Consider the following 26,873-nt stretch of genomic DNA (forward strand, 5'->3'; position numbering starts at 1 on the left):
ACTGAAACTGTACACCTCCATAACCTCCCTGTCTCACTGGAACGTAACAATGCAGAAGTCCACAAAAATATGCCACTCCAAACCGTCCCATCTCACACTCCAGGGGTCAGACACAGAGTAAATCTCCCTCCACACCGTCCCATCACACACACTCGGGGTCAGACACAAGAGTGAATCTCGCTCCAAACCGTACCTCCTCAAAATCCGGTGGTCAGACACAGAGTGAATCTCCATCCACACCGCCACATCACACACTCCCGGGGTCAGGCACTGTGTGATTCTACCTCCGCACCGTCCCATCACATGCTCCCGGAGACAGAGACAGAATGAATCTCCCTCCACACCGTCCCATCACACACTCCCGGGGTCAGACACAGAGTGAATCTCCATCCGCACCGTCCCATCACACACTTCCGGGTTCAGGCACTGAGTGAATCTACCTGCACACCGACCCATAACAAACTCCCGGGGTCAGAGACATAGTGAATATCCATGCACACCTTCCCATCACAAACTCCCGGGGTCAGACACTGAGTGATTCTATCTCCGCAACTTCCAATCACACATTAACCGGTTCAGACACTGAGTGACTCCCCCTCCACACCATACCATCACACACACGCGGGGTCAGACACTGAGTGAATCTACCTCCACACCGTCCCATCACACACTCCCAGTGTCAGGCACAGTGTGAAGCTAACTCCACACCTTCCCATCACACACTCCCAGTGTCAGACACAGAGTGAATCTCCATCCACAAAGTCCCATCACACAATTCCAGCGTCAGACACTGAGTGAATCTATCTCCACGCCTTTCCAGCACACAATCCCGGGGTCAGAGTCTGAGTGAATCTACGTTCGCAATGTCCAATCACACACTAACGGGGTCAGACACAGAGAGAATCTCCCTCCCCATCGTGCCATCAAAGACGGCTGGGTTCAGACACTGAGTGAATCCCCCTCCACACCGCCCAATCACACACTCCGTCTGTCAGACACAGAATGAGTCTCCATCCACACCGTCCCATCACACACTCCCGTTTTCAGACACAGAATGAGTCTCCAACCACACCGTACCATCACACACTCCTGGTGTCAGCCACTGTGTGAATCTACCTCCTCACCTTCCCAGCACACCCTCCTGGGGTCAGACACAGAGTGAATCTCGATCCGCACCGTGGCATCTCACAATCCGGGTGTCAGACACTGAGATAATCTCCATCCACACCGTCCCATCACACACTCCCGGGGTCAGACACAGAGTGAATCTCCATCCACACCGTCCCATCACACACTCCCGTGGTCAGACGCAGAGTGTATCTCCCTCCCCATTGTCCCATCAAAGACGGCTGGGGTCAGACACGGAGTGAACCCCCTCCACACCGTCCCATCACACACTCCCGCAGTCAGACACAGAGTGAATCTCGCTCCTCACCGTACCATCTCACAATCCGGGTGTCAGACACAGAGTGAATCTCCATCCGCACCGTCCCATCACACACTGCTGGGGTCAGACACACAGTGAATATCCATCCACACCTTCCCATCACACACACCCGGTGTCAGACACAGAGTGAATCTCGCTCCTCATCGTACCATCTCACAATCCGGTTGTCTGACACAGAGTGAATCTCCATCCACACCGTCCCATCACACACTCCCGTGGTCAGACGCAGAGTGAATCTCATTCCCCATCGTGCCATCAAAGACGGCTGGGGTCAGACTCTGAGTGAATTCCCCTCCATACCGTCCCATCACACACTCCGTGGGTCAGACACAGAATGAGTCTCCATCCACACCGTCCCATCACACACTCCCAGTGTCAGGCACAGTGTGAAGCTAACTCCACACCTTCCCATCACACACTCCCGGGGTCAGACACAGAGTGAATCTCCCTCAACACCGTCCCATCACACACTCCCGGGGTCAGACACAGAGTAAATCTCGCTCCTCACCGTACCATCTCACAATCCGGTGGTCAGACACAGAGTGAATCTCCATCCACACCGTCAGATCACAAACTCCCGTTGTCAGACACATGATGAGTCTCCAAACACACCTTCCCATCACACACACCCGGTGTCAGGCACTGTGTGAATCTACCTCCTCACCTTCCCATCACACACTCCTGGGGTCAGACTCAGAGTGAATCTCGATCCGCACCGTGCCATCTCACAGTCCGGGTGTCAGACACAGAGATAATCTCTCTCCACAGCGTCCCATCAGACACTCCCGGGGACAGGCACAGAATGTGTCTCCATCCACACCGTACCATCACACCCTCCGGCGGTCATGCACAGAGTGAATCTACCTCCACACCTTCCCATCACACTCTCCCAGGGTCAGACATAGAATGAGTCCCCATTCACACATTCCCATCACACAATTCAGGGGTCAGAAACTGAGTGAATCCCCCTCCACACCGTCCCATCACACACCCCGTGTGTCAGACACAGAATGAGTCTACTTCCTCACCTTCCCATCACACACTCCCACTGTCAGGCACTGTGTGAAGCTACCTCCGCACCTTCCCATCACACACTCCCGGGGTCAAACACAGAGTGAATCTCCCTCAACACCGTCCCATCACAATCTCCCGGGGTCAGACATAGAGTGAATCTCGCTCCTCACCGTACCATCTCACAATCCGGTGGTCAGACACAGAGTGAATCTCCATCCACACCGTCAGATCACAAACTCCCGTTGTCAGACACAGAATGAGTCTCCAAACACACCTTCCCATCACACACTGCCGGTGTCAGGCACTGTGTGAATCTACCTCCTCACCTTCCCATCACACACTCTCGGGGTCAGACACAGAGTGAATCTCGCTCCAAACCGTACCACCTCACAATCCGGTGGTCAGACACAGAGTGAATCTCCATCCACAGCGCCACATCACACACTCCCGGGGTCAGGCACTGTGTGATTCTACCTCCGCACCGTCCCATCACATGCTCCCGGTGATAGGCACAGAGTGAATCTCCCTCCACACCGTCCCATCACACGCTCACGGGGTCAGACACAGAGTGAATCTCCATCCGCACCGTCCCATCACACACTTCCGGGTTCAGGCACTGAGTGAATCTACCTGCACACCGTCCCATCACAAACTCCCGGGGTCAGAGACATAGTGAATATCCATGCACACCTTCCCATCACTCAGTCCCGGGGTCAGACACAGAGTGAACCTATCTCCGCAACGTCCAATCATACATTAACCGGTTCAGACACTGAGTGACTCCCCCTCCACACCATACCATCACACACACGCGGGGTCAGACACTGAGTGAATCTACCTCCACACCGTCCCATCACACACTGCCGCTGTCAGACACAGCGTGAATCTCCATCCACAACGTCACATCAGAAACTCCCGTGCTCATACACAGAGTGAATCTCATTGCACACCGGCACATCACACACATCCGGGGTCAGGCACTGTGTGAATCTACCTCCACACCTTCCCATCACACACTCCCAGTGTCAGACACAGAGTGAATCTCCATCCACAAAGTCCCATCACACAATTCCAGCGTCAGACACTGAGTGAATCTATCTCCACGCCTTTCCATCACACAATCCCTTGGTCAGAGTCTGAGTGAATCTACGTTCGCAAAGTCCCATCACACACTAACGGGGTCAGACACAGAGAGAATCTCCCTCCCCATCGTGCCATCAAATACGGCTGGGTTCAGACACTGAGTGAATCCCCCTCCACACGGCCCAATCACACACTCCGTCTGTCAGACACAGAATGAGTCTCCAACCACACCGTACCATCACACACTCCTGGTGTCAGCCACTGTGTGAATCTACCTCCTCACCTTCCCAGCACACCCTCCTGGGGTCAGACACAGAGTGAATCTCGATCCGCACCGTGGCATCTCACAATCCGGGTATCAGACACTGAGATAATCTCCATCCACACCGTCCCATCACACACTCCCGGGGTCAGACAGAGAGTGAATCTCCATCCACACTGTCCCATCACACACTCCCGTGGTAAGACGCAGAGTGTATCTCCCTCCCCATTGTCCCATCAAAGACGGCTGGGGTCAGACACGGAGTGAATCCCCCTCCACACCGTCCCATCACACACTCCCGCAGTCAGACACAGAGTGAATCTCGCTCCTCACCGTACCATCTCACAATCCGGGTGTCAGACACAGAGTGAATCTCCATCCGCACCGTCCCATCACACACTGCTGGGGTCAGACACACAGTGAATATCCATCCACACCTTCCCATCACACACACCCGGTGTCAGACACAGAGTGAATCTCGCTCCTCATCGTACCATCTCACAATCCGGTTGTCTGACACAGAGTGAATCTCCATCCACACCGTCCCATCACACACTCCCGTGGTCAGACGCAGAGTGAATCTCATTCCCCATCGTGCCATCAAAGACGGCTGGGGTCAGACTCTGAGTGAATCCCCCTCCATACCGTCCCATCACACACTCCGTGTGTCAGACACAGAATGAGTCTCCATCCACACCGTCCCATCACACACTCCCAGGGTCAGGCACAGTGTGAAGCTACCTCCACACCTTCCCATCACACACTCCCGGGGTCAGACACAGAGTGAATCTCCCTCAACACCGTCCCATCACACACTCCCGGGGTCAGACACAGAGTGAATCTCGGTCCTCACCGTACCATCTCACAATCCGGTGGTCAGACACAGAGTGAATCTCCATCCACACCGTCAGATCACAAACTCCCGTTGTCAGACACATGATGAGTCTCCAAACACACCTTCCCATCACACACACCCGGTGTCAGGCACTGTGTGAATCTACCTCTTCACCTTCCCATCACACACTCCTGGGGTCAGGCTCAGAGTGAATCTCGATCCGCACCGTGCCATCTCACAGTCCGGGTGTCAGACACAGAGATAATCTCTCTCCACAGCGTCCCATCAGACACTCCCGGGGACAGGCACAGAATGTGTCTCCATCCACACCGTACCATCACACCCTCCGGCGGTCAGGCACAGAGTGAATCTACCTCCACACCTCCCATCACACTCTCCCAGGGTCAGACATAGAATGAGTCCCCATTCACACATTCCCATCACACAATTCAGGGGTCAGAAACTGAGTGAATCCCCCTCCACACCGTCCCATCACACACCCTGTGTGTCAGACACAGAATGAGTCTACTTCCTCACCTTCCCATCACACACTCCCACTGTCAGGCACTGTGTGAAGCTACCTCCGCACCTTCCCATCACACACTCCCGGGGTCAAACACAGAGTGAATCTCCCTCAACACCGTCCCATCACAATCTCCCGGGGTCAGACATAGAGTGAATCTCGCTCCTCACCGTACCATCTCACAATCCGGTGGTCAGACACAGAGTGAATCTCCATCCACACCGTCAGATCACAAACTCCCGTTGTCAGACACAGAATGAGTCTCCAAACACACCTTCCCATCACACACTGCCGGTGTCAGGCACTGTGTGAATCTACCTCCTCACCTTCCCATCACACACTCTCGGGGTCAGACACAGAGTGAATCTCGCTCCAAACCGTACCACCTCACAATCCGGTGGTCAGACACAGAGTGAATCTCCATCCACAGCGCCACATCACACACTCCCGGGGTCAGGCACTGTGTGATTCTACCTCCGCACCGTCCCATCACATGCTCCCGGTGATAGGCACAGAGTGAATCTCCCTCCACACCGTCCCATCACACGCTCACGGGGTCAGACACAGAGTGAATCTCCATCCGCACCGTCCCATCACACACTTCCGGGGTCAGAGACATAGTGAATATCCATGCACACCTTCCCATCACTCAGTCCCGGGGTCAGACACAGAGTGAACCTATCTCCGCAACGTCCAATCATACATTAACCGGTTCAGACACTGAGTGAATCCCCCTCCACACCATACCATCACACACACGCGGGGTCAGACACTGAGTGAATCTACCTCCACACCGTCCCATCACACACTGCCGCTGTCAGACACAGCGTGAATCTCCATCCACAACGTCACATCAGAAACTCCCGTGCTCATACACAGAGTGAATCTCATTGCACACCGGCACATCACACACATCCGGGGTCAGGCACTGTGTGAATCTACCTCCACACCTTCCCATCACACACTCCCAGTGTCAGACACAGAGTGAATCTCCATCCACAAAGTCCCATCACACAATTCCAGCGTCAGACACTGAGTGAATCTATCTCCACGCCTTTCCATCACACAATCCCTTGGTCAGAGTCTGAGTGAATCTACGTTCGCAAAGTCCCATCACACACTAACGGGGTCAGACACAGAGAGAATCTCCCTCCCCATCGTGCCATCAAATACGGCTGGGTTCAGACACTGAGTGAATCCCCCTCCTCACGGCCCAATCACACACTCCGTCTGTCAGACACAGAATGAGTCTCCAACCACACCGTACCATCACACACTCCTGGTGTCAGCCACTGTGTGAATCTACCTCCTCACCTTCCCAGCACACCCTCCTGGGGTCAGACACAGAGTGAATCTCGATCCGCACCGTGGCATCTCACAATCCAGGTATCAGACACTGAGATAATCTCCATCCACACCGTCCCATCACACACTCCCGGGGTCAGACAGAGAGTGAATCTCCATCCACACCGTCCCATCACACACTCCCGTGGTAAGACGCAGAGTGTATCTCCCTCCCCATTGTCCCATCAAAGACGGCTGGGGTCAGACACGGAGTGAATCCCCCTCCACACCGTCCCATCACACACTCCCGCAGTCAGACACAGAGTGAATCTCGCTCCTCACCGTCCCATCACACACTCCGTGTGTCAGACACAGAATGAGTCTCCATCCACACCGTCCCATCACACACTCCCAGTGTCAGGCACAGTGTGAGGCTACCTCCACACCTTCCCGTCACACACTCCCGTGGTCAGAAACAGAGTGAATCTCCCTCAAGACCGTCCCATCACACACTCACGGGGTCAGACGCAGAGTGAATCTCGCTCCTCACCGTACCATCTCACAATCCGGTGGTCAGACACAGAGTGAATCTCCATCCACACCGTCAGATCACAAACTCCCGTTGTCAGACACATGATGAGTCTCCAAACACACCTTCCCATCACACTCACCCGGTGTCAGGCACTGTGTGAATCTACCTCCTCACCTTCCCATCACACACTCCTGGGGTCAGACTCAGAGTGAATCTCGATCCGCACCGTGCCATCTCACAGTCCGGGTGTCAGACACAGAGATAATCTCTCTCCACAGCGTCCCATCAGACACTCCCGGGGTCAGGCACAGAGTGAATATGCATCCAACCCGTCGCATCACACACTCCCGAGGTCAGCCACAGAGTGAACCTCATTCCACACCGCCACATCACACACACCCGGGGTCAGACACAGAATGAGTCTCCATCCACACCGTCCCATCACACGCTCGGGGGTCAGGCACAGAGTGAATCTACCTCCACACCGTCCCATCACACACTCCCGTGGTCAGACGCAGAGTGAATCTCATTCCCCATCGTGCCATCAAAGACGGCTGGGGTCAGACTCTGAGTGAATTCCCCTCCATACCGTCCCATCACACACTCCGTGGGTCAGACACAGAATGAGTCTCCATCCACACCGTCCCATCACACACTCCCAGTGTCAGGCACAGTGTGAAGCTAACTCCACACCTTCCCATCACACACTCCCGGGGTCAGACACAGAGTGAATCTCCCTCAACACCGTCCCATCACACACTCCCGGGGTCAGACACAGAGTAAATCTCGCTCCTCACCGTACCATCTCACAATCCGGTGGTCAGACACAGAGTGAATCTCCATCCACACCGTCAGATCACAAACTCCCGTTGTCAGACACATGATGAGTCTCCAAACACACCTTCCCATCACACACACCCGGTGTCAGGCACTGTGTGAATCTACCTCCTCACCTTCCCATCACACACTCCTGGGGTCAGACTCAGAGTGAATCTCGATCCGCACCGTGCCATCTCACAGTCCGGGTGTCAGACACAGAGATAATCTCTCTCCACAGCGTCCCATCAGACACTCCCGGGGACAGGCACAGAATGTGTCTCCATCCACACCGTACCATCACACCCTCCGGCGGTCATGCACAGAGTGAATCTACCTCCACACCTTCCCATCACACTCTCCCAGGGTCAGACATAGAATGAGTCCCCATTCACACATTCCCATCACACAATTCAGGGGTCAGAAACTGAGTGAATCCCCCTCCACACCGTCCCATCACACACCCCGTGTGTCAGACACAGAATGAGTCTACTTCCTCACCTTCCCATCACACACTCCCACTGTCAGGCACTGTGTGAAGCTACCTCCGCACCTTCCCATCACACACTCCCGGGGTCAAACACAGAGTGAATCTCCCTCAACACCGTCCCATCACAATCTCCCGGGGTCAGACATAGAGTGAATCTCGCTCCTCACCGTACCATCTCACAATCCGGTGGTCAGACACAGAGTGAATCTCCATCCACACCGTCAGATCACAAACTCCCGTTGTCAGACACAGAATGAGTCTCCAAACACACCTTCCCATCACACACTGCCGGTGTCAGGCACTGTGTGAATCTACCTCCTCACCTTCCCATCACACACTCTCGGGGTCAGACACAGAGTGAATCTCGCTCCAAACCGTACCACCTCACAATCCGGTGGTCAGACACAGAGTGAATCTCCATCCACAGCGCCACATCACACACTCCCGGGGTCAGGCACTGTGTGATTCTACCTCCGCACCGTCCCATCACATGCTCCCGGTGATAGGCACAGAGTGAATCTCCCTCCACACCGTCCCATCACACGCTCACGGGGTCAGACACAGAGTGAATCTCCATCCGCACCGTCCCATCACACACTTCCGGGTTCAGGCACTGAGTGAATCTACCTGCACACCGTCCCATCACAAACTCCCGGGGTCAGAGACATAGTGAATATCCATGCACACCTTCCCATCACTCAGTCCCGGGGTCAGACACAGAGTGAACCTATCTCCGCAACGTCCAATCATACATTAACCGGTTCAGACACTGAGTGACTCCCCCTCCACACCATACCATCACACACACGCGGGGTCAGACACTGAGTGAATCTACCTCCACACCGTCCCATCACACACTGCCGCTGTCAGACACAGCGTGAATCTCCATCCACAACGTCACATCAGAAACTCCCGTGCTCATACACAGAGTGAATCTCATTGCACACCGGCACATCACACACATCCGGGGTCAGGCACTGTGTGAATCTACCTCCACACCTTCCCATCACACACTCCCAGTGTCAGACACAGAGTGAATCTCCATCCACAAAGTCCCATCACACAATTCCAGCGTCAGACACTGAGTGAATCTATCTCCACGCCTTTCCATCACACAATCCCTTGGTCAGAGTCTGAGTGAATCTACGTTCGCAAAGTCCCATCACACACTAACGGGGTCAGACACAGAGAGAATCTCCCTCCCCATCGTGCCATCAAATACGGCTGGGTTCAGACACTGAGTGAATCCCCCTCCACACGGCCCAATCACACACTCCGTCTGTCAGACACAGAATGAGTCTCCAACCACACCGTACCATCACACACTCCTGGTGTCAGCCACTGTGTGAATCTACCTCCTCACCTTCCCAGCACACCCTCCTGGGGTCAGACACAGAGTGAATCTCGATCCGCACCGTGGCATCTCACAATCCGGGTATCAGACACTGAGATAATCTCCATCCACACCGTCCCATCACACACTCCCGGGGTCAGACAGAGAGTGAATCTCCATCCACACTGTCCCATCACACACTCCCGTGGTAAGACGCAGAGTGTATCTCCCTCCCCATTGTCCCATCAAAGACGGCTGGGGTCAGACACGGAGTGAATCCCCCTCCACACCGTCCCATCACACACTCCCGCAGTCAGACACAGAGTGAATCTCGCTCCTCACCGTACCATCTCACAATCCGGGTGTCAGACACAGAGTGAATCTCCATCCGCACCGTCCCATCACACACTGCTGGGGTCAGACACACAGTGAATATCCATCCACACCTTCCCATCACACACACCCGGTGTCAGACACAGAGTGAATCTCGCTCCTCATCGTACCATCTCACAATCCGGTTGTCTGACACAGAGTGAATCTCCATCCACACCGTCCCATCACACACTCCCGTGGTCAGACGCAGAGTGAATCTCATTCCCCATCGTGCCATCAAAGACGGCTGGGGTCAGACTCTGAGTGAATCCCCCTCCATACCGTCCCATCACACACTCCGTGTGTCAGACACAGAATGAGTCTCCATCCACACCGTCCCATCACACACTCCCAGGGTCAGGCACAGTGTGAAGCTACCTCCACACCTTCCCATCACACACTCCCGGGGTCAGACACAGAGTGAATCTCCCTCAACACCGTCCCATCACACACTCCCGGGGTCAGACACAGAGTGAATCTCGGTCCTCACCGTACCATCTCACAATCCGGTGGTCAGACACAGAGTGAATCTCCATCCACACCGTCAGATCACAAACTCCCGTTGTCAGACACATGATGAGTCTCCAAACACACCTTCCCATCACACACACCCGGTGTCAGGCACTGTGTGAATCTACCTCTTCACCTTCCCATCACACACTCCTGGGGTCAGGCTCAGAGTGAATCTCGATCCGCACCGTGCCATCTCACAGTCCGGGTGTCAGACACAGAGATAATCTCTCTCCACAGCGTCCCATCAGACACTCCCGGGGACAGGCACAGAATGTGTCTCCATCCACACCGTACCATCACACCCTCCGGCGGTCAGGCACAGAGTGAATCTACCTCCACACCTCCCATCACACTCTCCCAGGGTCAGACATAGAATGAGTCCCCATTCACACATTCCCATCACACAATTCAGGGGTCAGAAACTGAGTGAATCCCCCTCCACACCGTCCCATCACACACCCTGTGTGTCAGACACAGAATGAGTCTACTTCCTCACCTTCCCATCACACACTCCCACTGTCAGGCACTGTGTGAAGCTACCTCCGCACCTTCCCATCACACACTCCCGGGGTCAAACACAGAGTGAATCTCCCTCAACACCGTCCCATCACAATCTCCCGGGGTCAGACATAGAGTGAATCTCGCTCCTCACCGTACCATCTCACAATCCGGTGGTCAGACACAGAGTGAATCTCCATCCACACCGTCAGATCACAAACTCCCGTTGTCAGACACAGAATGAGTCTCCAAACACACCTTCCCATCACACACTGCCGGTGTCAGGCACTGTGTGAATCTACCTCCTCACCTTCCCATCACACACTCTCGGGGTCAGACACAGAGTGAATCTCGCTCCAAACCGTACCACCTCACAATCCGGTGGTCAGACACAGAGTGAATCTCCATCCACAGCGCCACATCACACACTCCCGGGGTCAGGCACTGTGTGATTCTACCTCCGCACCGTCCCATCACATGCTCCCGGTGATAGGCACAGAGTGAATCTCCCTCCACACCGTCCCATCACACGCTCACGGGGTCAGACACAGAGTGAATCTCCATCCGCACCGTCCCATCACACACTTCCGGGGTCAGAGACATAGTGAATATCCATGCACACCTTCCCATCACTCAGTCCCGGGGTCAGACACAGAGTGAACCTATCTCCGCAACGTCCAATCATACATTAACCGGTTCAGACACTGAGTGAATCCCCCTCCACACCATACCATCACACACACGCGGGGTCAGACACTGAGTGAATCTACCTCCACACCGTCCCATCACACACTGCCGCTGTCAGACACAGCGTGAATCTCCATCCACAACGTCACATCAGAAACTCCCGTGCTCATACACAGAGTGAATCTCATTGCACACCGGCACATCACACACATCCGGGGTCAGGCACTGTGTGAATCTACCTCCACACCTTCCCATCACACACTCCCAGTGTCAGACACAGAGTGAATCTCCATCCACAAAGTCCCATCACACAATTCCAGCGTCAGACACTGAGTGAATCTATCTCCACGCCTTTCCATCACACAATCCCTTGGTCAGAGTCTGAGTGAATCTACGTTCGCAAAGTCCCATCACACACTAACGGGGTCAGACACAGAGAGAATCTCCCTCCCCATCGTGCCATCAAATACGGCTGGGTTCAGACACTGAGTGAATCCCCCTCCTCACGGCCCAATCACACACTCCGTCTGTCAGACACAGAATGAGTCTCCAACCACACCGTACCATCACACACTCCTGGTGTCAGCCACTGTGTGAATCTACCTCCTCACCTTCCCAGCACACCCTCCTGGGGTCAGACACAGAGTGAATCTCGATCCGCACCGTGGCATCTCACAATCCAGGTATCAGACACTGAGATAATCTCCATCCACACCGTCCCATCACACACTCCCGGGGTCAGACAGAGAGTGAATCTCCATCCACACCGTCCCATCACACACTCCCGTGGTAAGACGCAGAGTGTATCTCCCTCCCCATTGTCCCATCAAAGACGGCTGGGGTCAGACACGGAGTGAATCCCCCTCCACACCGTCCCATCACACACTCCCGCAGTCAGACACAGAGTGAATCTCGCTCCTCACCGTCCCATCACACACTCCGTGTGTCAGACACAGAATGAGTCTCCATCCACACCGTCCCATCACACACTCCCAGTGTCAGGCACAGTGTGAGGCTACCTCCACACCTTCCCGTCACACACTCCCGTGGTCAGAAACAGAGTGAATCTCCCTCAAGACCGTCCCATCACACACTCACGGGGTCAGACGCAGAGTGAATCTCGCTCCTCACCGTACCATCTCACAATCCGGTGGTCAGACACAGAGTGAATCTCCATCCACACCGTCAGATCACAAACTCCCGTTGTCAGACACATGATGAGTCTCCAAACACACCTTCCCATCACACTCACCCGGTGTCAGGCACTGTGTGAATCTACCTCCTCACCTTCCCATCACACACTCCTGGGGTCAGACTCAGAGTGAATCTCGATCCGCACCGTGCCATCTCACAGTCCGGGTGTCAGACACAGAGATAATCTCTCTCCACAGCGTCCCATCAGACACTCCCGGGGTCAGGCACAGAGTGAATATGCATCCAACCCGTCGCATCACACACTCCCGAGGTCAGCCACAGAGTGAACCTCATTCCACACCGCCACATCACACACACCCGGGGTCAGACACAGAATGAGTCTCCATCCACACCGTCCCATCACACGCTCGGGGGTCAGGCACAGAGTGAATCTACCTCCACACTTTCCCATCACACACTTCCAGGGTCAAACATAGAATGAGTCTCCATTCACACATTCCCATCACACAATTCAGGGGTCAGAAAATGAGTGAATCCCACTGCAAACCGTTCCATCACACACTCCAGGGGTCAGACACAGAGTGAATCTCCCTGCACACATTCGCATCACACACTCCCGGGGTCAGACACAGAGTGAATCTCCCTCCACACCGTCCCATCACACACTCTCGGGGTCAGACACAGAGTGAATCTCGCTTCAAACCGTACCACCTCACAATCCGGTGGTCAGACACAGAGTGAATCTCCATCCACAACGCCACATCACACACTCCCGGGGTCAGGCACAGAGTGAATCTCCCTCCACACCGTCCCATCACACGCTCCCGGGGTCAGACACAGAGTGAATCCCCATCCGCACCGTCCCATCAAACACTTCCGGGTTCAGGCACTGAGTGAATCTACCTGCACACCGTCCCATCACAAACTCCCGGGGTCAGAAACATGGTGAATATCCATCCACACCGTCCCATCACACACTGCCGGTGTCAGACACAGCGTGAATCTCGCTCCAAACCGTACCACCTCACAATCCGGAGGTCAGACACAGAGTGAGTCTCCATCCACAACGCCACATCACACACTCCCGGGGTCAGGCACAGAGTGAATCTCCCTCCACACCGTCCCATCACACACTGCCGGTGTCAGACACAGCGTGAATCTCGCTCCAAATCGTACCACCTCACAATCCGGTGGTCAGACACAGAGTGAATCTCCATCCACACCGCCACATCACACACTCCGGGGCTCAGCCACAGAGTGAATATGCATCCACCCCGTCGCATCACACACTCCGGGGGTCAGCCACAGAGTGAATCTCATTCCACACCGCCACATCACACACACCCGGGGTCAGACACAGAATGTGTCTCCATCCACACCGTACCATCACACCCTCCGGCGGTCAGGCACAGAGTGAATCTACCTCCACACCTTCCCATCCCACTCTCCCAGGGTCAGACATAGAATGAGTCCCCATTCACACATTCCCATCACACAATTCAGGGGTCAGAAACTGAGTGAATCCCCCTCCACACCGTCCCATCACACACCCCGTGTGTCAGACACAGAATGAGTCTACTTCCTCACCTTCCCATCACACACTCGCACTGTCAGGCACTGTGTGAAGCTACCTCCGCACCTTCCCATCACACACTCCCGGGGTCAGACACAGAGTAAATCTCCCTCAACACCGTCCCATCACAATCTCCCGGGGTCAGACATAGAGTGAATCTCGCTCCTCACCGTACCATCTCACAATCCGGTGGTCAGACACAGAGTGAATCTCCATCCACACCGTCAGATCACAAACTCCCGTTGTCAGACACAGAATGAGTCTCCAAACACACCTTCCCATCACACACTGCCGGTGTCAGGCACTGTGTGAATCTACCTCCTCACCTTCCCATCACACACTCCTGGGGTCAGACTCAGAGTGAATCTCGATCCGCACCGTGCCATCTCACAGTCCGGGTGTCAGACACAGAGATAATCTCTCTCCACAGCGTCCCATCAGACACTCCCGGGGTCAGACACAGAATGAGTCTCCATCCACACCGTCCCATCACACCCTCCTGGGGTCAGGCGCTGAGTGAATCTACCTCCACACCTTCCCATCACACTCTCCCAGGGTCAGACATAGAATGAGTCCCCATTCACACATTCCCATCACACAATTCAGGGGTCGGAAACTGAGTGAATCCCCCTCCACACCGTCCCATCACACACTCCGTGTGTCAGACACAGAATGAGTCTACTTCCTCACCTTCCCATCACACACTCCCAGTGTCAGGCACAGAGTGAATCTACCTCCACACCTTCCCATCACACACTCCCAGGGTCAGACATAGAATGAGTCTCCATTCACACATTCCCATCACACAATTCAGGGGTCAGAAACTGAGTGAATCCCACTCCAAACCGTCCCATCACACACTCCAGGGGTCAGACACAGAGTGAATCTCCCTGCACCCCTTCGCATCACACACTCCCGGGGTCAGACACAGAGTAAATCTCCCTCCACACCGTCCCATCACACACTCTCGGGGTCAGACACAGAGTGAATCTCGCTCCAAACCGTACCACCTCAGAATCCGGTGGTCAGACACAGAGTGAATCTCCATCCACACCGCCACATCACACACTCCCGGGGTCAGGCACTGTGTGATTCTACCACCGCACCGTCCCATCACATGCTCCCGGTGACAGACACAGAGTGATTCTCCCTGCACACCGTCCCATCACACACTCCCGGGGTCAGACACAGAGTGAATCTCCATCCGCACCGTCCCATCACACACTTCCGGGTTCAGGCACTGAGTGAATCTACCTGCAGACCGTCCCATCACAAACTCCCGGGGTCAGAGACATAGTGAATATCCATGCACACCTTCCCATCACACAGTCCCGGGGTCAGACACAGAGTGAATCTATCTCCGCAACGTCCAATCACACATTAACGGGTTCAGACACTGAGTGAATCTCCATCCGCACCGTTCCATCACTCACTCCCGGGGTCAGGCACTGAGTGAATCTACCACCTTACAGTCCCATCACAAACTCCCAGGGTCAGAGACAGAGTGACTCCCCCTCCACACCATACCATCACACACTCCCGGGGTCAGGCACTGAGTGTATCTTCCTCCACACCATCAAATCACAAACTCCCGGGGTCAGAGACAGATTGACGCCCCCTCCACACCATACCATCACACACTCGCGGGGTCAGACACTGAGTGAATCTACCTCCACACCGTCCCATCACACACTGCCGGTGTCAGACACAGAGTGAATCTCCATCCACAATGTCACATCAGAAACTCCCGTAGTCATACACAGAGTGAATCTCATTGCACACCGGTACATCACACACTTCCGGGGTCAGGCACTGTGTGAATCTAATTCCACACCTTCCCATCACACGCTCCCAGTGTCAGACACAGAGTGAATATCCATCCACACAGTCCCATCACACAATTCCAGCGTCAGACACTGAGTGAATCTATCTCCACGCCTTTTCCATCACACAATCCCGGGGTCAAAGTCTGAGTGAATCTACGTTCGCAAAGTCCCATCACACACTAACGGGGTCAGACACAGAGAGAATCTCCCTCCCCATCGTGCCATCAAAGACGGCTGGGTTCAGACACTGAGTGAATCCCCCTCCACACCGTCCAATCACACACTCCGTCTGTCAGACACAGAATGAGTCTCCATCCACACCGTCCCATCACACACTCCCTTTGTCAGACACAGAATGAGTCTCCAACCACACCGTACCATCACACACTCTCGGTGTCAGCCACTGTGTGAATCTACCTCCTCACCTTCCCATCACACACTCCCGGGGTCAGACACAGAGTGAATCTCCATCCCCACCGTCCCATCACACACTTCCGGGTTCAGGCACCGAGTGAATCTACCTGCACACCGTCCCATCACAAACTCCCGGGGTCAGAGACATAGTGAATATCCATGCACACCTTCCCATCACACAGTCCCGGGGTCAAACACAGAGTGAATCTATATACGCAACGTCCAATCACACATTAACGGGTTCAGACACTGAGTGAATCTCCATCCGCACCGTTCCATCACTCACTCCCGGGGTCAGGCACTGAGTGAATCTACCACCTTACAGTCCCATCACAAACTCCCAGGGTCAGAGACAGAGTGACTCCCCCTACACACCATACCATCACACACTCCCGGGGTCAGACACTGAGTGAATCTCCATCCACAACGTCACATCAGAAACTCCCGTAGTCATACACAGAGTGAATCTCATTGCACACCGGCACATCACACACTTCCGGGGTCAGGCACTGTGTGAATCTACCTCCACACATTCCCATCACACACTCCCAGTGTCAGACACAGAGTGAATCTCCATCCACACAGTCCCATCACACAATTCCAGCGTCAGACACTGAGTGAATCTATCTCCACGCCTTTCCATCACACAATCCCGGGGTCAGAGTCTGAGTGAATCTACGTTCGCAAAGTCCCATCACACACTAACGGGGTCCAACACAGAGAGAATCTCCCTCCACATCGTGCCATCAAAGACGGCTGGGTTCAGACACTGAGTGAATCCCCCTCCACACCGTCCAATCACACACTCCGTCTGTCAGACACAGAATGAGTCTCCATCCACTCCGTCAAATCACACACTCCCGTTGTCAGACACAGAATGAGTCTCCAACCACACCGTACCATCACACACTCCCGGTGTCAGGCACTGTGTGAATCTACCTCCTCACCTTCCCATCATACACTTCTGGGGTCAGACACAGAGTGAATCTCGATCCGCACCGTGGCATCTCACAATCCGGGTGTCAGACACAGAGTGAATCTCCATCCACACCGTCCCATCACACACTCCCGTGGTCAGACGCAGAGTGAATCTCCCTCCCCATCGTCCCATCAAAGACGGCAGGGGTCAGACACGGAGTGAATCCCCCTCCACACCGTCCCGTCACACACTCCCGCAGTCAGACACAGAGCGAATCTCGCTCCTCACCGTGCCATCTCACAATCCGGGTGTCAGACACAGAGTGAATCTCCATCCGCACCGTCCCATCACGCACTGCTGGGGTCAGACACACAGTGAATATCCATCCACACCTTCCCATCACACACACCCGGTGTCAGACACAGAGTGAATCTCGCTCCTCACCGTACCATCTCACAATCCGGGTGTCTGACACTGAGTGAATCCCCCTCAAAACCGTCCCATCACACACTCCCGTGGTCAGACACAGAGTGAATCTCGCTCCTCACCGTACCATCTCACAATCCGGTGGTCAGACACAGAGTGAATCTCCATCCACACCGTCAGATCACAAACTCCCGTTGTCAGACACATAATGAGTCTCCAAACACAGCTTCCCATCACACACTGCCGGTTTCAGGCACTGTGTGAATCTACCTCCTCACCTTCCCATCCAAAACTCTTGGGGTCAGACTCAGAGTGAATCTCGATAAGCACCGTGCCATCTCACAGTCCGGGTGTCAGACACAGAGATAATCTCGCTCCACCCCGTCGCATCACACACTTGCGGGGTAAGCCACAGAGTGAATCTCATTCCACCCCGCCACATCACACACACCCGGGGTCAGACACAGAATGAGTCTCCATCCACACCGTCCCATCACACCATCCTGCGGTCAGGCACAGAGTGAATCTACCTCCACACCTTCCCATCACACACTCCCATGGTCAGACATAGAATGAGTCTACATTCACACATTCCCATCACACAATTCAGGGGTCAGAAACTGAGTGAATCCCACTCCAAACCGTCGCATCACACACTCCAGGGGTCAGACACAGAGTGAATCTCCCTGCACACCTTCGCATCACACACTCCCGGGGTCAGACACAGAGTAAATCTCCCTCCACACCGTCCCATCACACACTCTCGGGGTCAGACACAGAGTGAATCTCGCTCCAAACCGTACCACCTCACAATCTGTTGGTCAGACACAGAGTGAATCTCCATCCACACCGCCACATCACACACTCCCGGGGTCAGGCGCTGTGTGATTCTACCTCCGCACCGTCCCATCACATGCTCCCGGTGACAGACACAGAGTGAATCTCCCTCCACACCGTCCCATCACACACTCCCGGGGTCAGACACAGAGTGAATCTCCATCCGCACCGTCCCATCACACACTTCCGGGTTCAGGCACTGAGTGAATCTACCTGCACACCGTCCCATCACAAACTCCCGGGGTCAGAGACATAGTGAATATCCATGCACACCTTCCCATCACTCAGTCCCGGGGTCAGACACAGAGTGAACCTGTCTCCGCAACGTCCAATCACACATTAACGGGTTCAGACACTGAGTGAATCTCCATCCGCACCGTTCCATCACTCACTCCCGGGGTCAGGCACTGAGTGAATCTACCACCTTACAGTCCCATCAAAAACTCCCAGGGTCAGAGACAGAGTGACTCCCCCTAAACACCATACCATCACACACTCCCGGGGTCAGGCACTGAGTGTATCTTCCTCCACACCATCCCATCACAAACTCCCGGGGTCAGAGACAGATTGCCTCCCCTCCACACCATACCATCACACACTGCCGGTGTCAGACACAGAGTGAATCTCCATCCACAACGTCACATCAGAAACTCCCGTAGTCATACACAGAGTGAATTTCATTGCACACCGGCACATCACACACATCCGGGGTCAGGCACTGTGTGAATCTTCCTCCACACCATCCCATCACAAACTCCCGGGGTCAGAGACAGATTGACTCCCCCTCCACACCATACCATCACACACTCGCGGGGTCAGACACTGAGTGAATCTACCTCCACACCGTCCCATCACACACTGCCGGTGTCAGACACAGAGTGAATCTCCATCCACAACGTCACATCAGAAACTCCCGTAGTCATACACAGAGTGAATCTCATTGCACACCGGCACATCACACACTTCCGGGGTCAGGCACTGTGTGAATCTCCATCCACACAGTACCATCACACAATTCCAGCGTCAGACACTGAGTGAATCTATCTCCACGCCTTTCCATCACACAATCCCGGGGTCAGAGTCTGAGTGAATCTACGTTCGCAAAGTCCCATCACACACTAACGGGGTCAGACACAGAGAGAATCTCCCTCCCCATCGTGCCATCAAAGACGGCTGGGTTCAGACACTGAGTGAATCCCCCTCCACACCGTCCAATCACACACTCCGTCTGTCAGACACAGAATGAGTCTCCATCCACACCGTCCCATCACACACTCCCGTTGTCCGACACAGAATGAGTCTCCAACCACACCGTACCATCACACACTCCCGGGGTCAGGCACTGTGTGATTCTACCTCCGCACCGTCCCATCACATGCTCCCGGTGACAGGCACAGAGTGAATCTCCCTCCACACCGTCCCATCACACGCTCCCGGGGTCAGACACAGAGTGAATCTCCATCCGCACCGTCCCATCACACACTTCCGGGTTCAGGCACTGAGTGAATCTACCTGCACACCGTCCCATCACAAACTCCCGGGGTCAGTGACATAGTGAATATCCATGCACAGCTTCCCATCACACAGTCCCGGGGTCAGACACTGAGTGAATCTACCTCCACACCGTCCCATCACACACTGCCGGTGTCAGACACAGCATGAATCTCCATCCACAACGTCAAATCAGAAACTCCCGTAGTCATACACAGAGTGAATCTCATTGCATACCGGCACATCACACACATCCGGGGTCAGGCACTGTGTGAATCTACCTCCACACCTTCCCATCACACACTCACAGTGTCAGACACAGAGTGAATCTCCATCCACAAAGTCCCATCACACAAATCCAGCGTCAGACACTGAGTGAATCTATCTCCACGCCTTTCCTTCACACAATCCCGTGGTCAGAGTCTGAGTGAATCTACGTTCGCAAAGTCCCATCACACACTAACGGGGTCAGACACAGAGAGAATCTCCCTCCCCATCGTGCCATCAAAGACGGCTGGGTTAAGACACTGAGTGAATCCCCCTCCACACCGTCCAATCACACACTCCGTCTGTCAGACACAGAATGAGTCTCCATCCACACCGTCCCATCACACACTCCCGTTGTCAGACACAGAATAAGTCTCCAACCACACCGTACCATCACACACTCCTGGTGTCAGCCACTGTGTGAATCTACCTCCTCACCTTCCCAGCACACACTCCTGGGGTCAGACACAGAGTGAATCTCGATCCGCACCGTGGCATCTTACAATCCGGGTGTTAGACACAGAGATAATCTCCATCCACACCGTCCCATCACACACTCCCGGGGTCAGACACAGAGTGAATCTTTATCCACACTGTCCCATCACACACTCCCGTGGTCAGACGCAGAGTGAATCTCCTTCCCCATCGTCCCATCAAAGACGGCTGGGGTCAGACACGGAGTGAATCCCCCTCCACACCGTCCCATCACACACTCCCGCAGTCAGACACAGAGTGAATCTCGCTCCTCACCGTACCATCTCACAATCCGGGTGTCAGACACAGAGTGAATCTCCATCCGCACCGTCCCATCACGCCCTGCTGGGGTCAGACACACAGTGAATATCCATCCACACCTTCCCATCACACACACCCGGTGTCAGACACAGAGTGAATCTCGCTCCTCACCGTACCATCTCACAATCCGGTTGACTGACACAGAGTGAATCTCCATCCACACCGTCCCATCACACACTCCCGTGGTCAGACGCAGAGTGAATCTCATTCCCCATCGTGCCATCAAAGACGGCTGGGGTCAGACTCTGAGTGAATCCCCCTCCATACCGTCCCATCACACACTCCGTGTGTCAGACACAGAATGAGTCTCCATCCACACCGTCCCATCACACACTCCCAGTGTCAGGCACAGTGTGAAGCTACCTCCACACCTTCCCATCACACACTCCCGGGGTCAGACACAGAGTGAATCTCCCTCAACACCGTCCCATCACACACTCCCGGGGTCAGACACAGAGTGAATCTCGCTCCTCACCGTACCATCTCACAATCCGGTGGTCAGACACAGAGTGAATCTCCATCCACACCGTCAGATCACAAACTCCCGTTGTCAGACACATGATGAGTCTCCAAACACACCTTCCCATCACACACACCCGGTGTCAGGCACTGTGTGAATCTACCTCCTCACCTTCCCATCACACAGTCCTGGGGTCAGACTCAGAGTGAATCTCGATCCGCACCGTGCCATCTCACAGTCCGGGTGTCAGACACAGCGATAATCTCTCTCCACAGCGTCCCATCAGACACTCCCGGGGTCAGGCACAGAGTGAATATGCATCCACCCCGTCGCATCATACACTCCAGGGGTCAGCCACAGAGTGAATCTCATTCCACACCGCCACATCACACACACCCGGGGTCAGACACAGAATGTGTCTCAATCCACACCGTACCATCACACCCTCCTGCGGTCAGGAACAGAGTGAATCTACCTCCACACCTTCCCATCACACTCTCCCAGGGTCAGACATAGAATGAGACCCCATTCACACATTCCCATCACACAATTCAGGGGTCAGAAACTGAGTGAATCCCCCTCCACACCGTCCCATCACACACTCCGTGTGTCAGACTCAGAATGAGTCTACTTCCTCACCTTCCCATCACACACTCCCCGTGTCAGGCACTGTGTGAAGCTACCTCAACACCGTCCCATCACAATCTCCCGGGGTCAGACATAGAGTGAATCTCGCTCCTCACCGTACCGTCTCACAATCCGGTGGTCAGACACAGAGTGAATCTCCATCCACACCGTCAGATCACAAACTCCCGTTGTCAGACACAGAATGTGTCTCCAAACACACCTTCCCATCACACACTGCCGGTGTCAGGCACTGTGTGAATCTACCTCCTCACCTTCCCATCACACACTCCTGGGGTCAGACTCAGAGTGAATCTCGATTCGCACCGTGCCATCTCACAGTCCGGGTGTCAGACACAGAGATAATCTGTCTCCACAGCGTCCCATCAGACACTCCCGGGGTCAGGCACAGAGTGAATATGCATCCAAGCCGTCGCATCACACACTCGCGGGGTCAGACACAGAGTGAATCTCCCTCCACACCGTCCCACACACACTTCCGGGGTCAGGCACTGTGTGAATCTACCTCCGAACCCTCCCCTCACATCCTCCCGGGGACAGACACAGAGTGAATCTCCCTCCACACCGTACCATCACACACTCCCGGTGTCAGACACAGAGTGAATCTCCATCCGCACCGTCCCATCACAAACTCCCGGGGACAGACACAGAGTGAATCTCCCTCCACACCGTACCATCACACACTCCCGGGGTCAGACACAGAGTGAAAGTCCATCCACAACGTCACATCAGAAACTCCGGTAATCATACACAGAGTGAATCTCATTGCACACCTGCACATCTAACACTTCCGGGGTCAGGCACTGTGTGAATCTACCTCCAGTGCTTCCCATCACACACGCCCAGTGTCAGACACTGAGTGAATCTATCACCACGCCTTTCCATCACACAATCCCGGGGTCAGAGTCTGAGTGAATCTACGTTCGCAAAGTCCCATCACACACTAACGGGGTCAGACACAGAGTGAAACTCCATCCGCACAGTCCCATCGCACCCTCCCGGTGTCAGAGACACAGAGAGTCTACCTCTACGCCGTCCCATCAAACACTACCGGGTTCAAGCACAGAGTCAATATAGGTGCGCACCGTCCCATCACAGACTCCCGGGACACTCATAGAGTGAATATCCCTCCACGCCTTTCCATCACACAATCCCGGGGTCAGCGTCTGAGGGAATCTACCTCTGCAAAGTCCCATCAGGCACTGCACGTGTCAGAGACAGAGTTAGTCTCCCTCTACGCGGTCGTATCAAACACTACCAGTTTCAAACACAGAGTGAATCTCCTTCCAAACCGTCCCAAAGCACACACTCCCGGTGACTGACACAGAGTGAATCTCGCTCCTCACCGTACCATCTCACAATCTGAGGGTCAGAAACAGAGTGAATCTCCATCCAAACCGTCCCATCATACACTGCTGGGGTCAGAAACACAGTGAATATCCATCCACACCTTCCCATCACCCATTCCCGGAGACAGACACTGAGAGAATCTATCTCCGCAACGTACAATCACACATTAACGGGGTCAGACACACAGTAAATCTCCAACCACACCGTCCCATCACACACTCCCGGGGTCAGGCACTGAGTGAATCTCCATCCACACCGTCACATCAGAAACTCCCGTGGTCATACACAGAGTGAATCTCATTCCGCACCGCCACATCACACACTCCGTGTATCAGACACAGAATGAGTCTCGATCCACACCGTCCCATCACACACTTCCGGGGTTAGGCACTGTGTGAATCTACCTCCACACCTTCCCATCACACACTCCCCGGGTCAGACAAAGAGTGAAACTAGCTCCTCAGCGTACCATCACACACACCCGGGGGTCAGACACAGAGTAAATCTAAATTCACATCGTCCCATCCAACTGGGCTGCGGCAGACACAGAGTGAAACTCACTCCTCACCGTACAGTCACACAGTCCGGGGGTCAGACACAGAGTGATTCTCCCTCCCCATCGTCCCAACAAACTGGGCTGCGGCCAGACACAGAGTGAATCTCGCTCCTCACCATACCATCTCACAGTCCGAGGGTCAGAAAGGGAGTGAATCTCCATCCACACCTTCCTATCACACACTCCCGTGGTCAGACACAGAGTAAATCTCGCGCCTCACCGTACCATCTCAAAATCCGGGTGTCAGACACAGAGTGAATCTCCATCCACACCGTCCCATCACACACTCCCGTGGTGAGACGCAGAGTGAATCTCCCTCCTCATCGTAACATCAAAGACGGCTGGGGTCAGACACGGAGTGAATCCCCCTGCACACCGTCCCATCACACACTCCCGGGGTCAACACAGAGTAAATCACGCTCCTCACCGTGCCATCTCACAATCCGGGAGTCAGTCACAGAGATAAACTCTCTATACACCGTCCCATCAGACACTGCAGGGGTCAGACACAGAGTGAATATCCATCGACCCCCTCCCATCACACACTCCCGTGGTCAGACGCAGAGTGAACCTCCCTCCAGACCGTCAAATCACACACACCAGGGGTCAGACACAGAGTGAATCTCCCTCCACACCGTCCCATCACACACTCCCGGGGTCAGACGCAGAGTGAATCTCCCTCCAGACCGTCAAATCACACACACACGGGGTCAGACACGGAGTGAATCTCCCTCCACACCGTCCCATCACACACACCCGGGGTCAGAGACAGAGTGAATCTACCTCCAGACCGTCCCTTGACACACGGCAGTGTTCAAACACAGAGTCAATATAGGTGCGCACCGTGCCATCACAGAGTCCCGGGGACACACATAGAGTGAATATCCCTCCAAGGCTTTCCATCACACACTAACGTGGTCAGACACAGAGTGAATCTCCATCCACACCGTCCCATCACCCACTCCCGGGGTCAGGCACAGAGTGAATCTCCATCCACACCGTCCCATCACCCACTCCCGGGGTCAGACACAGAGTGAATCACCCTCCACACCGTCCCATCACACACTCTCGGGGTCAGACACAGAGTGAATCTCGCTCCTCACCGTGCCATCTCACAATCCGGGTGTCAGACACAGAGATAATCTCTCTCCACAGCGTCCCATCAGACACTCCCGGGGTCAGGCACAGAGTGAATATGCATCCACCCCGTCGCATCATACACTCCAGGGGTCAGCCACAGAGTGAATCTCATTCCACACCGCCACATCACACACACCCGGGGTCAGACACAGAATGTGTCTCAATCCACACCGTACCATCACACCCTCCTGCGGTCAGGAACAGAGTGAATCTACCTCCACACCTTCCCATCACACTCTCCCAGGGTCAGACATAGAATGAACCCCATTCACACATTCCCATCACACAATTCAGGGGTCAGAAACTGAGTGAATCCCCCTCCACACCGTCCCATCACACACTCCGTGTGTCAGACTCAGAATGAGTCTACTTCCTCACCTTCCCATCACACACTCCCCGTGTCAGGCACTGTGTGAAGCTACCTCAACACCGTCCCATCACAATCTCCCGGGGTCAGACATAGAGTGAATCTCGCTCCTCACCGTACCGTCTCACAATCCGGTGGTCAGACACAGAGTGAATCTCCATCCACACCGTCAGATCACAAACTCCCGTTGTCAGACACAGAATGTGTCTCCAAACACACCTTCCCATCACACACTGCCGGTGTCAGGCACTGTGTGAATCTACCTCCTCACCTTCCCATCACACACTCCTGGGGTCAGACTCAGAGTGAATCTCGATTCGCACCGTGCCATCTCACAGTCCGGGTGTCAGACACAGAGATAATCTGTCTCCACAGCGTCCCATCAGACACTCCCGGGGTCAGGCACAGAGTGAATATGCATCCAAGCCGTCGCATCACACACTCGCGGGGTCAGACACAGAGTGAATCTCCCTCCACACCGTCCCACACACACTTCCGGGGTCAGGCACTGTGTGAATCTACCTCCGAACCCTCCCCTCACATCCTCCCGGGGACAGACACAGAGTGAATCTCCCTCCACACCGTACCATCACACACTCCCGGTGTCAGACACAGAGTGAATCTCCATCCGCACCGTCCCATCACAAACTCCCGGGGACAGACACAGAGTGAATCTCCCTCCACACCGTACCATCACACACTCCCGGGGTCAGACACAGAGTGAAAGTCCATCCACAACGTCACATCAGAAACTCCGGTAATCATACACAGAGTGAATCTCATTGCACACCTGCACATCTAACACTTCCGGGGTCAGGCACTGTGTGAATCTACCTCCAGTGCTTCCCATCACACACGCCCAGTGTCAGACACTGAGTGAATCTATCACCACGCCTTTCCATCACACAATCCCGGGGTCAGAGTCTGAGTGAATCTACGTTCGCAAAGTCCCATCACACACTA

Source organism: Hemitrygon akajei, unplaced genomic scaffold (assembly GCF_048418815.1).
Source record: "Hemitrygon akajei unplaced genomic scaffold, sHemAka1.3 Scf000044, whole genome shotgun sequence".
Classification (NCBI taxonomy): Eukaryota; Metazoa; Chordata; class Chondrichthyes; order Myliobatiformes; family Dasyatidae; genus Hemitrygon; species Hemitrygon akajei.